The sequence below is a fragment of the Dipodomys ordii genome, unplaced genomic scaffold, assembly GCF_000151885.1.
Source record: "Dipodomys ordii isolate 6190 unplaced genomic scaffold, Dord_2.0 Scaffold15, whole genome shotgun sequence".
Lineage (NCBI taxonomy): Eukaryota > Metazoa > Chordata > Mammalia > Rodentia > Heteromyidae > Dipodomys > Dipodomys ordii.
The window spans coordinates 10,276,045-10,291,728 of record NW_012267231.1 but is presented as its reverse complement, the minus strand read 5'-3'; positions in this window follow the sequence as shown (position 1 = coordinate 10,291,728).

Below are 15,684 nucleotides of genomic sequence, written 5' to 3'. Positions count from 1 at the left end.
AAGCAATAGAAGACTAAGAAATAAACCTATACCTATGTAGCCAGCTGATTTTTCTACCATGGTGCCAAACACTTACATCAAAACAATTGTTCTAACCAGGTGCTGCTGATTCACATCGGCAATCCTAGCTACTCAGGAGGCTGAGATCTGAGAATCATGGTTCAAAGCCAGCCCAGGCCATCAAAAGTCTGTGAGAAACTTATCTCCAATTAACCTCTATAAAACCTGAAGTGGAGATGTGTCTCAAAGTGGTAGAGAGGTAGCCTTGAGCATAAAGAGCTCAAGGACAGTGCCCATGCCGTGAGTTCAAGCCCTATGACCACCCCATAAAAAAACAACAAGAAAAAAAAACCCAACAACAACTGGCCTCTTGGATAAATGGTATTGGGTAAATGATATTCACACATAGAAGTCTGATGAGATATAAGGATAATCCATTCAAAATAGAATATAGGTCTTCATGTAAGACAAGAAATTTTCCAAAAACTACAGTAAATCATAAAAGAAACACGTAGTTACTGGCCTCCGCAATTCTTTCAGAATAAGACTGCAATTGCTCAGAGGATAGGAGAGGAAATCTTAAAAAAGGGCCTGGCATCCGGTTTAAAAGCTTCTGAACAGGAAACAACCATAAAATTCTAGACACAATGTACAGAATGGCAGGACATCTTTGCCAGAGAAAGGATTCATATTCAAAACATGAGAAAAGCTCAAAAGCAGGATTGGAACTCAGGGCCCCCTGCTTGCTAGGAAATCACTCTGCCTCTTCAGTAATGCCTATATTTGTTGTTGTTGTTGTTGTTTTAAGTAATGATTAGGAGAAGTTTTTAGGATGTGTGCTTTTGCCTAGAGCCAACCTTGGGCAGTGATCTTCCTGCCTACATCTCACAAATAGCTGGTGTTACATCACGATCACCTTCTGATGTCCATGTTGCTGGAATTACAGCCATCATCACCACAGCTGGTGAACTGTTAAGATGGTTAATTTGCTAACGTTTTGCCCCTGGTGGTTTTTGAGCCACCGACCTCCTGATCTCTGCTTCCTCACTCAGCAAATACTTTTATTTTCCAGTTGCACCAAGATACCAAAACATCTCTGCTTCACATTAAGGGAATATTAAGCCAAGAGGCAGTACCATAACCCCTGCTAGCAGATACAGCACAAATTAGGAAAAATAGCTGTTGAGAATCGTTGTCTGCAGTCTCGGTCAGAGTGCAGACAGGCCTTTGCGTGGACGATAAAGCAGCACTGGAATAAACACAACCAAAAGACGTAAGAAATGATAAAACAACACCAGTCCTTGGGTATGAGATGTCAAGGAATCACACTGAAAAAAAAATAGTTGAAAATTAAGTCTACCTTGTAGCCACAAGCTAAAAGGTCGGAAAGTTCAAGAACTCACAACTCTTCGCTATGTGAAGTGAACAGCTACAATCAAAAGGCGCGGGATATCTAAACAAGACAGGATAGGAACCAGTGAAAATGCCACAACCAAACTAATCAAGACATGGAATTTATATGGCCCAGATTTTAAAGCAATTACCATAAGATAATTTTCAAAAACAAACAATGCATCCAAGTGCCAATGGCTCACGCTTTGTAATCCTAGCAACTCCAGAGACTACAATCTGGAGAATCACAGTTGAAAGTCAGCCCTAACTACACAGAAGACTGACATCTGAGGATGGGAGTTTGAACCAGCCTGGGCAGGAAAGAGAGACTTACCTCTAATTAACCATCAAAATGCCCTAAATTGGAGGTGTGGCTCAAGTGGTTGAAAAAAGCTGAGGAACAGTAGTGCCCAAGCCCTATTATTCTCTCTCTCTCTCTCTCTCTCTCTCTCACACACACACACACACACACACACACACACACTGCACTTTGCATTGATTTTGGTACAGGGTAAGAAAGGGATCCAGCTTCAGTCTTCTCACCCTGCATACCCACTTTTCTTCAGGCCAGTTTTGAAGGGGTTGTATTTTTCTCCAACATGTGTTTTTGGCAACTTTGTCGCTAATTAGTAAGCACTGAAAAGTAGAAGAAAAGATGCGCAGTACCCTTAAACCATTGAATACAATGAGCTACCACTGCACTGATAGAAGAATGGAAAACAAAAGAAGACAAGAAGGGGTGGCGGTCCCCAGCATCTGCTAGAACTGGAAGCAAATGGCCTCCACCTGCCTGCAAAGCTGGTATGTATGCAAAATGTTACAACGTTGAAAGGGTTTTGTCCATTTCTCTAAAAGTCAAATAGCAGGTGAATTCACCTAGCCAATGGTTGAAGTTGAGTCAGAGAAACAAGGCACACATCCTTCCAAAGTATTTTCCCTTCTGTTTGGTGGGATTCGAGTTTGAACTAAGAGTTTTGTGCTTACTAAACAGGCACTCTAACTGTTTCAGAAGTGCTCTCAACCTCTTGAAATAGGGTCTCTCTTTTTTTGGGAGGAGCAGGGGTCTGGTGCGTCCTAGACTGAGATCCTCCTATCTAACCTTCCCACATAGCACAGATGACAAATGCATATGGCCGCAATCTCAGCTTTTCATGTTGAGATGATGTCTCACAAATATTTGCCCGAGATGGCCTTGAACTACGATTCTCCTGATCTGAGCCTCCTACTGCACTGGAGTGTGATAGGCACATGATACCACCATTCCCAATTCGTTAGTTGAGATGGAATCTTGCAAATGTTTTACCTGGACTGGCTTCAAACTATAATTCTCCTAATCTCTACTTCTAGAGTAGATAGCATTACAGTACCCAGCCTCACAAAATCGTTGATGTGAATGTCTATTAGTCATTTTATTTGTAAACCTCAGATGAAAAAACTTCAAGCTGTCAATAAAGAAATGCTAAACAAATTGTGGTCTTTTCATACAGTGTAATAATGTTGTGCAGTAACGGAAAATCTTGCTGAGCACTGGTGGCTCACGCCTGCAATCCTAGCTATTGAGGAAGGTGAGATCTGAGGATTGTGGTTCAAAGCCAGCATTGTGGCTCAAGGGGTAGAGTGCTAGCCTTGAGCAAAAATACTCAGGGACAGTACCCAGGCCCTGAGTTCAAGCCTCACAACTGACAAAAAAAAGTAGGATCTCGGTATATGCAATAAAATGGAAAAATTTTGAAGTAGCAGAGCTAAATGAAAAATTCTTAAACACTGTGCAGGATTCCACTGAAACCAGATTTTGGAAAATGAAGACTACTCTATTATGTCACGAAGCAGATCATTGCTTAACAGAGGAGAGAGGAGTGTGTGGGAGGGGAAACAATTACAAAAGGGCACGAGAAAAAATTTAGGAGGTGATGGATGTGTTCATTATCTCGATTGTGGTAATGCATTCATGGATTCATATGTCACGAAATGTCAAATTATATGCTTTAAATATTTAAATATCATACATCAATTATACTTCAATAAAACTTAAAAATTTCCCATGGGGCTTTACCTGTGGGGAAAGATCAGGAAGAATAAATTAAGATGTAGGAAAACTGAGGCTTTCCAAAGCAAATATTAGGCTAAGCGCTGGTGGCTCATGCCTATAATCCTTTTTACTCAGTAGGTAGCTAGGATCTGAGGATCGTGGTTCAAAGCCAGCCTGGGCAGGAAAGTCTGTGAGATTCTTATCTCCAATGTACCACCAGAAAACCAGAAGTGTCGCTGTGGCTCAAAGTGGTAGAGCACTAGCCTTGAGCAAAAGAGCTTAGGAACAGTACCCATACCCAGAGTTCAAGCCCCATAACTGACCCCCCCAAAAAGGCACAAATATTAACACAGGATGTGTGGCTACTTCCTTTCTGCTCCTTAATGAACAAGCAGGGTCCCAATGCCCTGATAGCAGACCTATGGTTCTAGGCCCCTGTTCTCTAGAAATAACAGTGTCTTCTCTATGGCCCCTTGAAGGCAAAAACTTTGGTACAAAGAAGTAGATATCAAAGAGTCAAAGCTGGACTGGCAAGGACCAGAGATAAGGGTGAATTCACATTGCTTGATCTAAAGTTAGAGGATAAATAAGATATGTCTGGTTTTGTTCTGGCCTTTAACCATCTCTTGGAACTTTAAAAATCATAGACATATTTTTGATGCTAATGTGGTGACTAAAGGTGATTCAAGGGCTAACTTACAAATAATGGCTAGTTGCAAGAAAGATGAAGTATGTGATTAGAGCATTGAGATTTTAAGCTGTGGTAGTGGATTCATGTATATACCTACAGACACACACACACACACACACACACACACACACACACACACACACACACACAGATTCAATTGGGATTAAAGCAGAATGTGGCTCATTCATTGGTTTAATTGATGCATTAGGGGAAAGAAGAACAGATAAGGCCATGATTATAAAAATCATTTCACATATCAGGGCGCTGGTGGCTCACACCTGTAGTCCTAGCTTCTCCAGAGGCTGGGATCTGAGGATCATGGTTCAAAGCCAGCCAGGGCAGGAAAGCTCATGAGACTCTCATCTCCAATCAACCACCAGAAAGCCAGAAGTGGCACTATGGCTCATGTGGTAGAGCCATAGCCTTGAGCTGAAGAGCTCAGGGACAGTGCTCAGGCCCAGAGTTCAAGCCCCATGACTGACCCCCCCAAAAAAATTCATTCTTCCTTGGGTTTATATTTTTGAAGCATCCAGATTATTCTTTTATTTCTCAGTCTAATGACCTGTCTGGATTCTCAATTTGTTTAACACATGGTGGTTCCTTGTTCGCAAGCTAAAGCTATCCTCCCTTAAAAGATATACATGTCTTAATCCCTAGAACATGTGAGAATATTACCTTGTCTTGGCAGATGTGATTAAAGACCTCCAGGTGAGATCATTCTGGATTAGATTTAGGCCATGAGTGTCTTGGTGGGACAGTGAATGAGATCAAGGACACAGAGATCACCTGGGAGATGGCAGTGAAGGTACATGTGAAGAGACCAAGAAATGGCAAGAGGCACCCAGCACGTGGGGCAAGAAGGAAGTCTCCCTTAACGATTTTGATAGGAGCCACGCTCACAGCTACACTATGCACCACAGCCAAAGTATGCGAACAGCACAGAGCTCCCACCATGGATGAGTGGAACAAGAAAATCTGGTATACATACACAAGGGAAGTTCACTCCTCTATGAGAAAGAACATTGCATCATTTGAAAAGAAATGGATGGAAAAAATTACGCTGAGTGAAGTAAGTCAGGCTTAGAAGAGACAAAGGTCACATGTGTCTCTCCTAGGTGGAAATAAGAGCTGATGTATAAATATATAAGTAAACACACACGTACACAAACCCATTCACTGAAATATGATATATGCGGGAGAGAATTCCGATGGCGTTAACTCCCTCAAACACAGCCTCACGAAATGAATACCAGAGAATTTGTACTTGAGATTCAGGGGTAGGGGAGACCAAGAGGAGGGGGGCAGATGAATGAAGAGAGGAAGTAGGAGCAAGCAGTTGTAATATCCAATGCATCTCCCATGAGACTGGGAAAATGGAGAGGAGGGGTTGGTTTGGGAGGAATGGTGAAGAACAAGGGAAGGGAGACAGGATCTGGTGGCTCACACCTGTCATCCTAGCTACTCAGGAGGCTGAGATCAGAGAACCATGATTTGAAGCCAGTCCAGGCAGGAAAGTCCATGAGATCCTTATTTCTCATTAATAAGAAAAAAAAACCCAACAAACAGAACTGGTGCTGGGGCTCAAAGTGGTAGAGCACTAGCCTTGAGCTGAAAAAACTCAGGGACAGCATCCAGGACCTGAGTTCAAGCCTCATGACCACCATCACCAACAATAACAACAACAACAAAAAGAATGAGGAAAAGGGTGACATTAATCAAGAGAGGCACTCTACTCCTAAGCCAACATGTTGAAAGGGTACCTCCTCTGTACAACTACTGAAAGACAATACAAATTTAATTCATTCCAAACTATGTGGATGGGCACATGCTTTACTGATACAGTAATTTCACAATTTAGCAGAGGGAGTACACTTCTGTGTTGTGTACGGCCCATTTTTGCAGCCGCCTTAGTGAACAAACTATATGGGGAAGGAAAGGTTTTCATTTCAGGAAACATCGTGGTTTCAGTGGAGGAGGCGAATAAATAAACAAGTGACACAGTTCATGGAAATCCTGCTGTGCTAATCATGGTGAAATAAAAGACCAGCGGTTAGGCGTGTCACACAAAGAGATGGTTCGCACCGAGTGGTACATAGGAGGTGAAATCATGTAATTAATTGGACAAGAAGGATAAAGAAGAATCAATGTCCTTCTCCTTTCTTCCCTGGGAAACTGGTTGGACAGCCATGCCCCATACTGTGAAGCAGAGAACACACAGGAAATTGCAAGTTTGAAGAGGGATGCTAATCAAATAGAGGAGACAGCTGAGCTTAAAGCTTAATATCCTAATGTGGAGATGGGCCTTACTTAGTTGAATACAATAGGCCACAGAAGAGATACACCAGAGAGGAGGATGGAATTTAGGACACATTTGGTCCAGAGATGGAAACCTTCAACTCTGGGAGACTGGACTGAGTTCCAACTCTGGGCTCTGATTATTAGGAAGAAGCTAAGAGTGAGAAAAGGGCACAAGACAGGAAAATAAGGAACATCAATGTTTAGGTTGAATGGTTGAAGTGAGAGACACAGTCAAAGAATTTGAGATGGGGTGAACAGAGACCTCAGGCTGTCCCAGTAGTTCATGGTCTGTCCAGAGGACCTGGGCTCTCTAGCGTTGGACCATGGGTGTGACGCATGCGTGTGTGCATGCATGTGTATGGACAATATAGATGAGGAAGGCAAAACCGTGCATCATAGATAAATTGATGATGAAAAGGTTATTCGAGCCAGGACAGTGGTAGCTCAAGCCTGTAATCCTAGCTATTCAGGAAACTGAGGTCTGATCATTGTGGTTTGAAGAGAGCCCAGACAGAAAAGTCTATGAGACTCTTATCTCCAATTAACCAGCAAAAAGTCAGAAGTGGAGGCTGTGGCTCATGTACAGTGCTAGTCTTGAGCAGAACAAAACAAAACCTAAAGGATAATATTCAGGCTCTGAATACTAGCCCTACTACCAGTAAATATACACACACAAAAAGGATATTAGAAGATACTATGTTCAGGCTCCAGTAACTCATACCTGTAATTCTAGCTACTCAGGAGGCTGAGATCTGAGATGCTCAAAGCCAGCCTACAAAGGAAAATCTGTGAGACTTTTATCTCCAATTAAGCACAGATAAGGTGGAAGTAGAGCTTTGGCTCAAGTGGTAGAGGGCCAGCCTTGAGCCAAATTTAAATAGCTCAAAGACAGCACCCAGAAAACAAAAGGGAAAGAAAAGAAAGGTAAGGAAATACTACAAATGCCACTGCATGCATGTATTCGAGAACTGGTATGAAATGGACCTCCATCTAGCATGAAAAAAGGCAATTGGAATAGGTCAACAATTTATATATATATATATATTTTTTTGGGGGGGGTCCAGTCGTGGGGCCTGAACTCTGGGCCTGAGCGTGTCCCTCAGCTCTTCAGCTCAAGGCTAGCGCTCTACCACTTGAGCCACAGCGCCACTTCCGGCTTTTTTCTCTTTGCTTATGTGGTGCTGAGGAATCAAACCCAGGGCCTCAGGCATGCAAGGCAAGCGCTCTACCACTGAGCCACCTTCTCAGCCCAGGTCAACCATTTTTAAAACAAAAATTTGAAACTGTACTTAAAACCATCTGAGAAAGGAATCTCCAGGCACTGATGGTTTCACTAAAAAATGCTATTCAACATTTAAAGAGGAAATAAAACCAACACTACACAATTGCTTCCATAAAATCAAAGAGGAGAAGGGAACAGTCATTTTATGAGGTTATAATAATATGTTGGTATCAAAACCAGATAAAGACATTACAAAATAGACAACTACAGACCAGCATTCCTGATCAGCTTACATGTGGAACTCCCAACACAGCCTACCTAATTAAATCCAGATATCATTAAAACAAAACAAAAATACATAATGTAGCAACCAAGGAATGCTTAAATACAATGTGCTCAAAAGAATATTGTTTTTTTTAGATATTATTTATTTATTTATTTGCCAGTCTTGGGGCTTGAATTCAGGGCCTGGGCACTGTCCCTGAGCTTTTTTTTTTTTTGGCCGGTCGTGGGGCTTGAACTCTGGACTTGGGCGCTCTCCCTGAGCTCTTTAGGGAGAGGGCTCTACCGCTTGAGCCACAGCGCCACTTCCAGTTTTCTAGTGGTTTAATGGAGATAAAAGTCTCACGGACTTTCCTGCCCCAGGCTGGCTTTGAACCACGATCCTCAGATCTCAGCCTCCTGAGTAGCTAGGATGACAGGCTTGAGCCACTGGCGCTGGCTCCCTGAGCTTCTTTATGCTCAAGGCTAACACTCTACCACATGAGCCATAGCACCACTTCTGGCTTTTTCTGAGTGGTTTATTGGAGATAGGAGTCTTTCTGCTCAGGCTGGCTTCAAATTGCAATCTTCAGATCTCAGCCTCCTGAGTAGCTAGGATTGCAGGTGTGAGCCACAGGCGCCCCGCATGCATTTTAGATTTAATTTAAAAAAATCTTAATAGACCCATCTATAGATCTAGTGAGGAAGCTCATATAGTAGTCTTGTAAGAAGCTAAAATTAGTTGGGCATGTGTGCATGTTCATTTTTCTTCATGACTTTCTTTTCTTTTTTTTTGGTCCGGTCGTGGGGCCTGAACTCTGGGCCTGGGTGCTGTCCCTCAGCTCTTCAGCTCAAGGCTAGCGCTCTACCACTTGAGCCACAGTGCCACTTCCGGCTTTTTTCTTTTTGCTTATGTGGTGCTGAGGAATCAAACCCAGGGCCTCAGGCATGCAAGGCAAGCACTCTACCACTAAGCCACCTTCCCAGCCCTCTTCATGACTTTCTACTTGTTTATTCCAGTGGCTCTCAATTGGGAACTGGACTAGCCATAAAAAGACATTTGGTAGTGTGCAGAGAAGGTGTCTTGTCTCCTCCCTTTCCTTCTAGTGTGTGTTTGTATGTGTGTGTGTGTGTGTGTGTGTGTCTGTGTGTGTGTGTCTGTGTGTAAGGAGACAATCTCTTGTATTGCAATATACTCTTCTTCAATTAAATATTATACCACGATCATATGACAGCTGGGTCCTATGAAAAATCCTGCCCCAAACCCTTTCTCAGAGCTCTCCTATTTGCCTTCTTATGTGCCAAACTTCCCTTTCCAGCCATCTATCCAGATTTGCCTACTCCATGATCCCTTTCCTCCACCCTAAAATGTCACGCCCATCACCCAGCAACAGGGAACTGTCCAGTCACAGCCACCTGTGACAGAATCTAGGTTGTTCCTAGGAGTTTACACTCTTCCTTTCCCATCCTCATCATTTACCTTTCCCTGGCATCCCTGAAGAACCCTGGCTTCCGCGTACCCCATTGTCTGGAATATCATTAGGAGTGTTTGCCAAGACATCACCACATCTTTCAATAGGATTGCTTATTGGTTTTCTGATGTCCTCTCCCACCAGTGACTTCCTCTCACATAGATTACAAGGATAGCCTCTCCTCTTTCTATTCCCTGCAAATGCCTAAAATATAATGTTGGATGAATTGTGCCAAAAATAGACAGACAGACAGACAGACAGATAGACAGACAGACAGACAGACAGGAGAGGACAGGAGACAATCCATCTCCTGCATTCCATCCTTTTTCACATGGATTCCTGTAAAGAAAAAAATAAACGACTCCTCATGGGCAATCTGCCTCTACAAGTTCCCGGTTTAACGCTGTGCCCAGGTAACCCATGTGATGCTCTGGGTCTCTGCGTGCCTGCAGGCTGGTTTGGGAGTCTTCACAGGACAAGGAAGTCTCATGTTTCAGGGAGTGGGCCTCAGATGGTCAAGCCTGAGAAATGACCCCCCAGGGACATGGAGAGGATGAGGAGTCTAGGCCGAGGCTCTCCCTACCCCACCCCTCACTGGGAACAGCTGCCGTCTGTCCTTGATTCATATTCCTTTCTAACCAAAAAAACAAGGGGGGTGAGGGGAGGAGTCCAGCTGCAAATAGTTCCAGTGCCATTGGTTTCCCTCTCCCAGACTGAGCTACTTTTCTAAAATGCAAATATCTCGAGCACATGATCAGTATTGCTCAATAATATTTGCTGAACATATCCAAGCGTGTTCTCTGTCTCAGTGTCTTGGCCTGAAAAGGCTCGTGGGGCCCGCACTGGGGGCTCCAAGGTGAAAGACGCTGCCAATGTGGACGGGAAAGAGCCAGAAGGATTCACATTTCATCCAGAGGCCCTGGACCCCTGCCCTGTGAGCATGCGTACTGTCCACTCAGGACTGTAGGGTGACACCCCCTCCACTCCTCTGCTCGCTCTGGAAACCAACGCCAGGAGAGGCCTCTTCTCCTGTCCCGGCGCCAGCCAAGAACAGTCTATCCCACAGCTGGGTAATCTGTTCCACATTACAGATTTTGAAGTCACCCACCCCCCCAAAAAAAAATCTATCCACCAGGAGATTTTGTAACTTCTTCCTATGCTTTCTGCATCTCTTGCTGGATCTCTTCGGGGTGCTATTATTGCTTCTAAGTTTCTGGACCTGAGATGATTTATTATACCTACTTGAGCCAACCCTCACTGATCCCAACTCCCTGGGCATCATTAGCATTCCAGCTCCAGCTCTCTTCCCTTTGGGTTAAAACAACAGTGTACGCATGCCACACAAACACTGACTTCTTACCCATAATGCCTTTTGACTTTTCCTTTTTATTGAAGGACTCCTATCTAGGGCTATTTTTTTCTTCATTATTCGGTAGCTACTGACTTATTGAACCCCTCTCAGGACATAGGTACAAGAAAACTTTCTCCAACTTAACAGTATTCAAAGCTTTATCTTGTTTAATCACACACCACCAGAACTCCACTCCTCTTAAATTTTCTTCTTTTTTTTTTTTTTTTTGGTCAGTCATGGGGCTTGAACGTAGGGCCTGGGTGCTGTCCCTGAGCTCTTTCACTCAAGGATAGTGCTCTACCACTTTGAGCCACAGCACCACTTCTGGTTTTCTTGGTGGTTCCTTGGAGATGAGTCTTCCAGACTTTCCTGCACAGGCTGGCTTCGAACCACGATCCTCAGATCTCAGCCTCCCAAGTAGCTAGGATTATACATGTGAGCCACTGGCACTCAGCTTTAAATATTTTTCCTGATTGGGGACTTGGCCTACAGCTTTAGTAGAAATCCATCTAGACTGCAAGCATGAGCAGTGCCAGCTTCCTCTATGCTTGATTTCAAAGTTGACCACAAATGCCAGAGCTTTATCACCCTCTAACCATGATTGCCCAGTGTGGTCTTAATTCTGGTAACCACAGGAAAGAACCTTCCGGTCAGAAGTTGAAGTACAATGTTAGCAACTGAAGGATAGCTGCCTGTCCTCCTGCTAACAACTTCGTCAGAAAAGTGTTCGGGGCGGGGGGGATGTAGCTCAGTGGCAAAGCGCTTGCCTAGCAAGTACAATGTCCTGGGTTCGATCCTTAGTACCAAAAAAGAAAAGACAGAAAAAAAAAAGAAAAGTGTTCGGGTAGAAACTCAATTATATAATTCCACCCAGGAAGCAACTGAAAATCCCTCCCCCACCAAAAAAAAATCCCAAACTCTACAATCTGGGCTCCCATGTTGTATTTCTGTAGGGGTCAATTTGTAATTCTTTCCCCCAGGCTTCCTATGACCTAGTTTCCTTAAGTCCACTAAATCTAAGAAAGGGAAACATGAGGGTGTGATGTGTGTGTGTGTGTGTGTGTGTGTGTGTGTGTCTGTAATTTTGAGGATTTAACATAAATTCTTGTGGGTGGCAAGGAAATGCTCTACTACTGGGTGCTAAGCCACCAATTCTGCAGACATAGCTTTAATAATCTTACAATGTAAAAAAAAAATAGAGTGCATGGCCAGATCATGCGAAGATTTAAATAGTAGATTCAAACATTTAATGTTGCTGGGTGCTCATACCTGTAATCATAGCTACTCAGGAAGCTGAAATCTGAGGATCCCAGGTTAAAGCCAGCCTGAGTAGACAAATCTGAGAGACTATTACAGTTAACCAGAAAAAAAAATCCCAAAGTGGAAGTTTTACTCATGTTGTAGAACTCCAGCCTTGAGCAAGTAAGTTGAGTTCCAATCATGTTTGGCCCTGAATTCAAGCCCCAGAACTGGCACGAAAACAAACAAATGTACTGACTAAATGTATTAGTTAGGAAGGAATGAATTGCTAAATGAAATAAAGGAGGATGTGATTGATGCAGATAAAAATGGAAGAAATGAGCCAGGTACCAGTGGCTCACACCTGTAATCATAGCTAGTCAGGAGGCTAAGAACTCTGAAGCCAGACTGGGCAGGAAGGTCTGTGAGACTCTTAGTTCCAGTTAAACACCAAAAAAGCCTGTGGCTCAAGTAGTAGAGAGCTAGCCGTGGGAGAGTCCCTAGTCCCTGAATTCAAGCCTCAGGACCAGCACCCTCCCCCCCCAAAAAAAATAAATGAAAATTAATTTAAGAACCATGCAGAGTATAATTTGAGACATTCTTTTAGAAAGAAATACACTTCTGGAAAAATATACTCGGAAACAATACTAGATGTTAATAAATGAGTAAATTGTAGATATTAATAAGGAGGGGGAAGGAAATGGGAATGAAAGGAAGAAAAGGAGAAATAGGAGGGAATAAAAGAAAGGACAAAAAGTAGAAATAAATCCAAGTAGAGAAAAATCCATGGGCTATAGATATAGTGTTGATGCTAAGTGTCAGTGTGCAAAAGACCTTACTATCAAACTTTAGTAATGAACAAGGTGGGGGGGAGAAGGAGGGAGGGAAGAGAGAAAGAGAAGGAAGGAAGGGAAGGAAAAGAAAGAGAAGAGCTGGGAAGGTGGCTCAGTGGTAGAGTGCTTGCCTCGCATGCATGAGGCCCTGGGTTCGATTCCTTGGTAACCACATAAGCAGAAAAAGCCAGAAGTAGCGCTGTGGCTCAAGTGGTAGAGGGCTAGCTTTAAGCTGAAGAGCTGAGGGAAGAGCGCCTAGGCCCAGAGTTCAGGCCCCAGGCCCCACCCCTCACCCCCAAAAAAAAGAAAGAAAAAAAAGGAAGAGGGAGGCCTAGAGGAAAAGGACAGGGAAAGAAAGAAAGGTGAAGGAAGAGGGAGAAGGAAGGAGAATAAGTTAAGAAATGCGATGAGGATAGCAGTTGTGAGCATCCCAAGTCCAAAAATATGAAATCATCAACGTTTTTAAAAGTTGCAAGTTTTGAGAACTCACATGACACCACAAGTGGAACATTTCCCATCTGACCTCATGGGATGGATGGCTATCAAAAGCCGTGTACAAAAATATTGCATGAAATCACTTCACCAGGCATATGTGAAACCAATAGTATGTTCAGACATGGTCCTATCCCATATGCAAATATTCCAAACTCTGAGAAAAATCGGAAACATTTCTGATCCCAAGCATTGTGGGCAGGGGATAGGCAGCCTGGATGCATACAATCAGTTTGAGTACTCCAGAAATATAAACAAACAAAAAAAAGAAGGGAGTAACAATTCTGGAAGAATTGTACTCATGACCTTACTCATGTAACTGTAACCCCTCTGTCCAGCATCTTTACAATAGAATAAAATTTTTAAAAGTAAAAAAAAAACAAAATTAAATATAATAATTTTTAAAAAGCAAAAAAAAATATTTAAAATTTTCTGGTACAAGTGGCAGTCTCAAGACAGCACGTTTATGAAGCTGTGAAGCCAGGCATGTTGATGCATTCCTGTAATCCCAGCATTTGGGAGACTGGGGCAGGAGGATCAGGAGTCGGAAGCCAGGTTGAGTAGCAAGATGTTGACTTACAACAAAGCAACAACAAAAAGGCAAAAACAAAACCAGTCAGCAACAACAAAAAAGAAAGTGTGAACTTGAGGAAACCCAAGAAGGGCTCAAATCCACATCAGCACAGACCAGCTCAGAAGCAGACACATGTGTATTCCTGATTTGGAGACTCCGGCAATGACTTTTTTTTCTTTTTTTAGTGGATGGGCTGTAAGAATATGAGATTTGGATTTGTTCCGTGTAGGTCTGTTTTATTCAATACTTACGAAACAGCCAAGCAATATGTTGTCAATCATACCCTCAGGCATCTAAAAATGACTCCTAGATATTTTATGGAATGTAGGCTTAAGAAATTGGGGAGGGGCCAGGTATAGGTGCCTCCTATCTCTAATCCTAGCTACTCAGAAGGCTGAGATCTGAGGATCATGGTTCAAAGTCAGCCCAAGCAGAAAAGTCCAGGAGACTCTTAACTCCCACCAAAAAGCTGGACTGGAGGTGTAGCTCAAGTGGTAGAGCACCAGGTGTGAGAGACTCCAAGGCACCAAATTGAAGCCCTGATAAGGATAACATGGGAGGAGTAATATAGACTAATTCTTTTAAAGACAAAGCTAATCACATGAGCAGCTTTTCAACATGACCACAGAGTGATTATTTCAGCAGGAATCCTCAGATCTCAGCTTCCTGAGTAGCTAGGATTTCTGGCGTGGGTCACTGATGCCTGATCAAAAATACAGTTTTTATAGGAAGAATAGGTTTTCAATGTGTTGTGGGCTGGGAAGGTGGCTCAGAGGTAAAATGCTTGCCTTGCATGCATGAGGCCCTGGGTTTGATTCCTCAGCACCACATAAGCAGAAAAAGCTGGAAGTGGTGTTATGGCTCAAGTGATAGAGCGCTAGCCTTGAGCTGAAGAGCTGAGGGACAGCGCTCAAGCCCACAGTTCAGGCCCAGGCCTGACCAAAAAAATGTGCTGTGCATGGCCCTAGTGGCTCACACATATAATCCTAGCTACTCAGCAGGCTGAGATCTGAAGATTGTGGTTTGAAGCCAGCCAGGGCAAGAAAGTCAGAGAGATTCTTTTCTCCAGTTAACCACCAGAAGACTGGAAGTGGTGCTGTGGCTCCAAGTGGTAGAGCACTAACCTTATGCAAAAGAGCTCAGGCACAGAGCCCAGGCCACGAGTTCAAGACCCATGACTGAAATAAGTGTTACATTAAGTAGTCGTAACCCCAAGAAACGATCCCTGTTGGAGGGTATGCTAGTTACTCAGATGATAGCATTATACATTGCATGCATATATTGAGATCTACTGTTCCCTATCAGTGTGTACAATTAGTGTGTCGTTTAACAAAAACACTTTTAATGTACTAATGATGCTGTAAGTCTATTATTGGCCCTCCCCTAAGGTTCAAATTTCACACGGCTTTCTGTAAGTACATCCTGCTCTCTTCCTTATTACGCAAACACACAGATTTGGTAAGGAAGGGACCCCATCCATCTTGATTGGTATTTCTCAGCATTCCAACCTGACATTCCCCTTCAGGGTTTACACGTGTGTGTGTGTGTGTGTGTGTGTGTGTGTGTGTGTGTTTAGACAATCCCAACTGTTTCTCTCACGCATTCCTAGAGAACCCAAGTTCCCAGGCCCACCTGCCCCTTGCATTAGCTTGATTTGGGATGTACCCAGATGACAGTTTCCTAAAAGTAGACTTCATCCTCCCTTGTATTGACACCTATCCAGCTCTCCTTGGTCATCCCCTCTTTCTGATGTGGTGGCTGGTGCCTTTCCTTAGCCCTACACCAGAAATCTCGCTCTCTCTCTCTCTCTCTCTCTGCTGGGCTGAGCAG